We start from the raw sequence: 8,235 nt of genomic DNA on the forward strand, positions 1-8,235 counted from the left end.
GCTTTTGGTTCACCAGAGTCACCAGTCGATTTGCCAAGCTCGGTCAGTTTTCCCAGAGCTCTGGCTGTCTGCCATTCGGTCTCAGCATGCCCACAAACACACAGTCACACACACAGCTGGTGGAGGGTGCAGGTCAGGGAGTCGTGCACCTGCTGTCCTGTTACTAAAATACCCCAAAGTGATGCTGAAACCTCTTCCTTCACACAGAAAAGCTTCCCTCAGGTGTGAGAACATGAGTGCTTGACAAAACAGGCAGATTGTGACACAGCAAAGTTTATCAGCTGGTCAGTAAGCAGAGAGAAGACATGGCAGGTGATTAAATCCTGGACACATTGTGCTGAATTACTCAACTTAAACATCCACGTTCCAAATTAAATACTGCATAATTTACCCATTCATTTTTATTTTTTATTTTTACTCTTAATCAAATAGCGCAACTCAGCAACAACAACACAGCAAAACTCAATGACCTTTAGTTTACTATCCAATAAGAGAAATCTGAAAAGTTGAAGACAGAATTTTTTCATTGCTGCATGAAAAATTACTCACAGGATGAATCAATTATTAAACATTATCACTATCATCATTTGCTATTTTTTGTCGTTGATTAACAAACAATTTCAGCTCTGCTTCAGGTAGGAACCATTAGAATCATATAGTAAATTAATTTATTAGTTATATGTAAAGCTTACACTGAAACACTTTAACATGATTTAACAGTTTTTAACAGTTTATATATTTTTTGACAGTTTGCTGTCATGTTACAGAGTTTTCCTGTTTTGTTAAATTACAGATGAAAACTGGGAAGTCACCAGAAACAAACATGTAATTTACACATTGACTGTAAAAAAAACAAAAAACAAAAAAGATTAAAAAAAAAAACAAGTTAAAATTGTACAAAGAAATGTCATCATCAGAACTTTGTATTTTTAGAAAAGGGCAATGTGTGTTTTTTCTACAAGGTTTGACTGTTAGAATGATTGTTTTAAAATAGTTTTGAAATCAGCAAAAATCATTCTTTTACAGATACATCCTCTTGCTTTTATTTTCACAATTTGAATATGATTATTTTACATCTTTCAAACTGATTTTTACAGTGTATTTCATGTATTTTTGTACATGCTGTTCACCACATTCATAAGAAGGACAAGCAGCTAACAACATGAAGATGCTGCATTCTTGCATTGTTATACCAAAATACACAAAATGCTGCTAACTCTAAAATCAATATAGTAAGAACTACAGTAAATTGTGAACCCAACCAGATGGGTAATAAAAATAAATCTGTTAATAGTAGAATTTAATCAGAAAACTGGACATCTCATACATTAGAAATGTACGTGTTTTCTTTTACAGTCAATTATTTCGGTGTGTTGAGGTGTCACACACTCAGTGCTCAGTGATAGCATTATTTTGACTGGTCCAAACAGAAATGCTTCCTCTCTCATTAAAGGCGCTGATGAGCACCAAGACGCCTGCTCTGTGCTGATGAGAGTGGCTGATAATAAAATACAAGATGTGCATTTGTAAAATAAAACAGGCGGCTGACAGTTACACTAATACGGTAATAATGGCACAGGTTCTTCCGCCCAACAATGCAGAGCTGCCCTGAGGCACCAATCAAAAATTAATACTAATTATCATGTGAATACTGCATTAACTCTGAAGAATTATGAATTATAAATCTGCAACATGGTTCCCCTCTCAGAATGGCTTGGCTCGCATGAGGATGTGATTTTTTTTTATTTTTTTTTTTCCCTCGCAGGGGCATTTTTGAGGACCGGTCACAAAATAAACATCTGCAGTCACACATGCCATCACTGCTGTGGCATTAAAAGCTATTTATTGTGAAATACAGCAGAATTATATTAAAGATAATGCCTTACCTCTGATCTTTAAGTTATTGCAAAATGATCTGAGAAGATATCTGCTTACACATTTTTAATATCTCATAACTTGAGTGCTTGCTTTAAATTCACTTTTGGCTGACTCCAGACATTCAGATAGGCTCAGAGCACTTAAAGGCAAGTCAGTATTGGTTCTGGTAAATCATTCAGCGTCTTTAACCAGCCATTAACTATATTTAAGGAAGTTAAAATGTTGCACGAGTGTTTCAGTAGCAGCAATGTCCAAATAAATGTACTTAGACATGTTAAATAAGAATGACTAAACACAACTACAGAGTGTAACTTTAGATGGTGCAAATGCATTAATTAGCATGACGTCATCGGGACATCACACAATAATGCTAGTTTTATAAGAAATTTTGGTGGCAGTGTTCATGGATTTTTTGGCGTTTTTCCCAGTTTTATTAAATAGTGAAATACATGCTATACTGTTCTCATTGCAAAGGACATGTTAAACTATTTTTATTAGTCCAAAATATTGTTCAACTTGAACTAATCTGCAATGCTAAATGTTCTTCAGAAATGCAATATAAGAATGAAAATGTGCTTTTTGTTAAATAAAAAAAAGATTGATTCTGTGATGAGAGACAAACAAATAAATTGTTTATCTGATTATGATTTACAAAAGCAGCAGCCTTCACCATCTGGCTGACCTGCACGACACTGAGGATGAAGCCAACATCCACACAACAACACACATGCGAAGAAAAGAAACATGCACACAAAAAAAAACACCCAATGCCCACAGAATTCAGTTTGTCAGGCAGGTCATACAGCGGCATGAAGTCCTGCACTGTTCAGCCCTCATTCTATAAATGCATAAAATAAAAACAGAAATGTCAGCTGAGGAAAGGTTTAGCTTTTGATTCCCTCTGAGACCACGTGTACTCAAGCTGAGTGTTCTTGTGCGATTTCTTCTTCTGGTAAAAAAAATATTCACCAAACTGCGCATTCTACCATGTGCTTCTTTTTAACAGCCTTGAAGGGCCATAAATGAACAAATCAAGCTTGTACAGTCTGTGATTATATTTCTCAGCCTGCTGTGTATGTTGTTCTAGTCTTGGCCTCAGAAAGGTTTTCCAACTCTGACATGAAAGACATGATGAAAACAACAACAAGAAAAAATGCTCCTAACTATTTACACCTCTCATAAACTTTATGTGACACATCCAAAATAGAATGTGCTTTCAATTTGCAAAATAATGCACAATAAACTGTAAGTTTTGTTAATTTCTAAAAAATATAAAGATGCTCCAGCAGATATATACAAACTGGCACAAATTCAACTGAAACCAGCTCGGGGAGTTTAAAGGGATGCCCATAGTAAATTACTTATAGGTCTGACAATAGAGGCAAAGTGCCATAAAACCCTAAAACACTTCAGAAAAAAAAAAAACAAGTCGCTGTGGAAAGTTCAGTAATGCGGCCCAGGAATGCCCCCTTTGAATTCCAAACAAGAACATTTGGCTCCTGCCAAAGTTTAAGTGGATGAGTTCAGTCACACATATATATTTCATGAGGTTAATGGGCCCCATCAAACTGTGATTACAGATTCTTCTGGGAGGCTTTTATGCCAGACTGACAACTAGGATGGCTGGACCAGATCTGGCAGTCATTAACAGGTCACAAACAATGATGCTGCATGTGGTATTTCCTGCTGCTGTACGTGGAACACTTGCAAACTTAACCTGTGACCTGCAGCATTAGTTAGGCAAAGAGCGCACACAACACTTTAGTCAACTTCCAGAGTTTGATCCTTCTGGCTCCACATTGTGGGAAATTCTAAGTACAATACAGCAGGCATAAATAAGCCACAGACACCACGACTCAAACTTTGCCAGAAACTTTATTGAATGATTAAGTGCACCACACATGATGCATGCTTCTTTAGAATTAATCTGTCTCTGTCTACACTTTATTACTGTAATGACTTTTCATAATATTGGGTTCTAACTTATCCTTGGCAGGCAAATTGGCTGCAAAGAACTTTAGAGTGAAGAGCTGGATAAAGTGGAATCTCTTTTCCATGTGCTTGGTGTGTCTTTCCTTAATCCTCTCCACATTCCCATTATTATTTACTGCACTTACTGCATTTATCACAACAAGAGCCTCAACGGCCTACATGCTTCTGACAAAATTGTCTCGGGATTTGACCTCAGTGATGCCTGAAATAGTTGCCACATCCAGCTTAGGAGACACTCTGGGGAGGAGATTGAGAAGCATTTGGCTTACAAGTTCCCGCAGATCTTTACTGACAGTGACTGGGCCTATAAAAGTTAAAGTAATGGTTGTAATGAGCTCTCTTAGGGCAAGGTGAAGAGGTTACGTAAAGGCACATACAGAGGTACTGTTCTGCTTACTTTGTAAAAATATCTGCCTCAAATTTCTATTAAATCCAAGCCTCTTTTACAATAATAAATAAATGCCTTAAATATGATACTGCGCTGTCTGAAGCCCATCATATCTGTAGGAATTTAAAGCGACTGGCTCTGTTGGGTCAGCCACTTTGAATTAATTGTGACATATTGCTTGATACTAAAAGAATAAAGCCTCGCCTGAAAATAAAGATCAATCTGACTTATATTAAAATACCTAAGATGTAGTTTAATGCGGCCTAATTCAATAGAAACACCATTAGATCTGCAGGCTGACAGTTCGACTGAACAATCACAGACTACAAATTGAAGTCACTTATTAAAGAGGAAGAACTTTTAGATGCACAAGAACACTGACATGCAAAATCCAATATGCATAACAAAATCTATATCTGAATATCTAATTTTATGTCTGCCCAACCGCTTCACCAGACAAATGTGTAAGAATTAAAAAGAATTCCTTCTTCTTAGAGTGAGATGAGATCTATCAAATAAGACTTTAGCCGACAGAGAACTTTAGACTTAAGATTTACCATTGTGAACTTATTTGTAGCTTATCTGTTAGTGTGTTTTAATACCAAAACTAGCTATTAAATGAAAAAAGAAAAATTGTCTATATTTAAAAGTATAATTGGTGTTTTCATATGTTTGCAAATAACCTTGATAACATGCATACTTACCGAAACTCCAGTTCATTATCGCTGATATAAGGTACAAGATGTCATTTTCATTTAACATGTATGATAGGAAGGAGAACACTGGCATTGACACTGACAGCTTACGTGTCACTGTACTTACCTTTTCAAAAATAGAGGCTCCTGCACAGATGTGTGTGACATTAAAGAGATTCTGACATTTAACTTCACCAGACAGAACAGCAGAGAGATACTGGATCATATCTATCAAGCAAATGATATAATAGGGCTGCTATGTAAGTGTCAAAAGTACCACCGCTAAAAGTCTTTGTAGTTCTGACATAAAATATCTGGTGGAGAATTTGCCATTAATAACATATAATCTTATAAATCCAGCGGTCCTTCTAGTTTGTTTTCAGTTCGGATTGTGTCTCTGCAAGCTGCCCTTTGTAAACCACCAGTGTTGATCAGTAAACATGGACCCAAGCTGCAGGTATTTCATGCGTGTCTACAGGTATGTAACAGTAGTTAACCTGCACTCAGCTGGTATCAGCGATCAGGAATGACAGCTCTGCTCCCACTATACTGGCAGTACAAACTATTGAGCTCTGCTACGACCACTGTGTTCTGGAGAACATTGGCCTGCACTAAACATTTAAGACACTAAGTATTAAAAGTAAGATGAAGCTATAAAATACTTCTTAAGTGCACAGGATCCAGAGGTTCGCATGGTGGAAGAAATCCACTCAGGAGACTGTTGTCATGGCTACTACAGAAGATTCATATTTTTTCCTCTGCATTTCCATAAAACAGTTTTCTTCTGGTGCCCTCCCCTCAGATGCTTGTTATGCGTCTTTGGGTATAAAGTGGGTCAACAATAGAAAAAAAGAAGAGAGCTAGAAACATGACCCACTGAGTGACCAAGCTCAATCACTTCAATCCTCTTGAGGTGTATTTTTTAATTATTAAATCAGTTTGTAGTAAATTTCAAATGGAAATAAAGTCAGGAAACAAATTCCTCAACGAGATTTGCATTTGAAGTTCTTTTACTTTTTTATACTTTTTTTTAACAACATTCTATGACTGACTTTTATTGCCTTTTCTAAAGCTAAAAAAGCTAATACTGAAAAAAAAAAACAGCAAAATTAAAAACATAACCAATTGCATTTCTCCTGCATATATAATAAGCAATCAGAAGAAGTTGTATCCTAGTTAGTCATGTGATAAACATGAGGACACCACTGACTCGGTCCTGGGACACATCGCTCCGTGCTCCAAAGAACTGAATAAAGTGATCCGCCTAACATCAAAATTAATTCAGCAAATCCAATATTTAAGTATGTAGCTATGCATGACTGACTACATAGAGGGTGAATTAGCAAACATTCGGACTTATATTAAAATACCTAAGATGTAGTTTAATGCGGCCTAATTCAATAGAAACACCATTAGATCTGCAAGCTGACAGTTCGACTGAACAATCACAGACTACAAATTGAAGTCACTTATTAAAGAGGAAGAACTTTTAGATGCACAAGAACACTGACATGCAAAATCCAATATGCATAACAAAATCTATATCTGAATATCTAATTTTATGTCTGCCCAACCGCTTCACCAGACAAATGTGTAAGAACTAAAAAGAATTCCTTCTTCTTAGAGTGAGATGAGATCTATCAAATAAGACTTTAGCCGACAGAGAACTTTAGACTTAAGATTTACCATTGTGAACTTATTTGTAGCTTATCTGTTAGTGTGTTTTAATACCAAAACTAGCTATTAGATGACAAAAGAAAAATTGTCTATATTTAAAAGTATAATTGGTGTTTTCATATGTTTGCAAATAACCTTGATAACATGCATACTTACCGAAACTGCAGTTCAGTTCAGTTCGCTGATATAAGGTACAAGATGTCATTTTCATTTAACATGTATGATAGGAAGGAGAACACTGGCATTGACACTGACAGCTTACGTGTCACTGTACTTACCTTGTTCTGGAGAACATTGGCCTGCACTAAACATTTAAGAAACTAAGTATTAAAAGTAAGATGAAGCTATAAAATTAGTACTTTATTGTTTAGTGCTTCATTGTCGGCTGATAACATACAGCAAATTGAGGTCATTATGCAATGCTTAAGTGGCAATGAAAACTAGTTCAATCTACAGTAAAGTGCCAATAAATGCCTTGGCTTTTGGCAAAATCCATAGTCCAACCAAAACAACTTTGATTGCAATTAAATGCAAATTTATAAGATGATTTAAACTGCTGCAGTGGTGTTCTGATAGAGACAGATGATAATAATCTGAAACCTGCTGTCTTGAGGAATCAACTAAGAACATGTCACCTTTAATTTATTAAAATACACACAATTAACAGACAATACCCACAATATTCCATGCCTCGACACACCTGTAAGTCACAGTCAGGGGATATAAATCGCAGAACTCTGTCCTGATTTGACCATGATCTTCCCTTCAATAACTGTAGTTCTGACTTTCCTCCAGTAGATGGCCTCATTCTCGAATAGATGAACAGGCCTGGCTGAGCAGAGGAGCTTGTAAACTGTCCTCAAATCTGCTGGATTTATGTAGGAAAAACAAACAAGTGCAAGAATTCCTTGTTCTGGTTTGAATACACTTTTTTTTTATAAGGTCAGGGCAGTTATCTTCGTTGTTTTTTCTCCACACCTAAGACCAACAGTGAAATCTTATTTTCTACCTTATGATGAGAGATGATTTTTGCTAACAAACCTGCTGACAAACTTAGAACAAAACAGGTTGTTTAAAAATCAGTAATGTATTAGAAGCAATATCGAAAATGTTGCGTCAAAGAATAAATCAGTGAGTTATTTCTTGTCTGTGTGAATCAGTGCAGGACATTTGAACAATCTCTGCATGTTATCATTTGGAATTAGCTCCGAATAATACTTCATTTAAAACAATAAGCTTCATTAAGTTCAGCTAGTTTAACAAAACAGACAGCTTGGGGAATGCTTTGATGCTTTTATATGATGATAATAATGATGCCACCACCATGCAATTTCTAACAAAGTTTAGTAGAATTGTTCCATGCCTTTAAAACAGATTGTTTTATCGTTTATTAGACAAAACAATACATCAACATCTGTATTCTAAGGCTTTTGTCATTCATACACATATTATTTCCAGAAAGGGGTGGCTGAAGGGTGTTGGGGTGCAGCAGGGCGATTGGAGAGTCCGGTGTCGACGTAATGACGTCACGAGCAGAGCGTGGTGGGACCCTGCAGCTTCTTCGGCCCCCTCCAGTCCGAAGAGACACAAGTTATCAGGGAGGCA

The 8,235-nt window shown here is 36.4% G+C and overlaps 1 protein-coding gene across 5 annotated transcripts in view; it reads left to right on the top strand.

Annotated features, from left to right (window-relative positions):
* The first annotated feature begins 7,999 nt into the window (after nucleotides 1–7,999).
* Nucleotides 8,000–8,235, top strand: part of isl2b (ISL LIM homeobox 2b) — a 6,076-nt gene continuing 5,840 nt past the window's right edge. For 2 of the 5 annotated variants that reach the window (XM_051944936.1, XM_022208701.2), the window contains exon 1: nucleotides 8,080–8,235. This exon is cut by the window's right edge and continues 124 nt beyond it. The gene's annotated coding sequence lies outside the window, so the exon portion shown is untranslated. The other 3 variants (XM_051944938.1, XM_051944935.1, XM_022208708.2) reach the window with 3 other exon arrangements.

The sequence above is a fragment of the Acanthochromis polyacanthus genome, chromosome 2, assembly GCF_021347895.1.
Source record: "Acanthochromis polyacanthus isolate Apoly-LR-REF ecotype Palm Island chromosome 2, KAUST_Apoly_ChrSc, whole genome shotgun sequence".
Lineage (NCBI taxonomy): Eukaryota > Metazoa > Chordata > Actinopteri > Pomacentridae > Acanthochromis > Acanthochromis polyacanthus.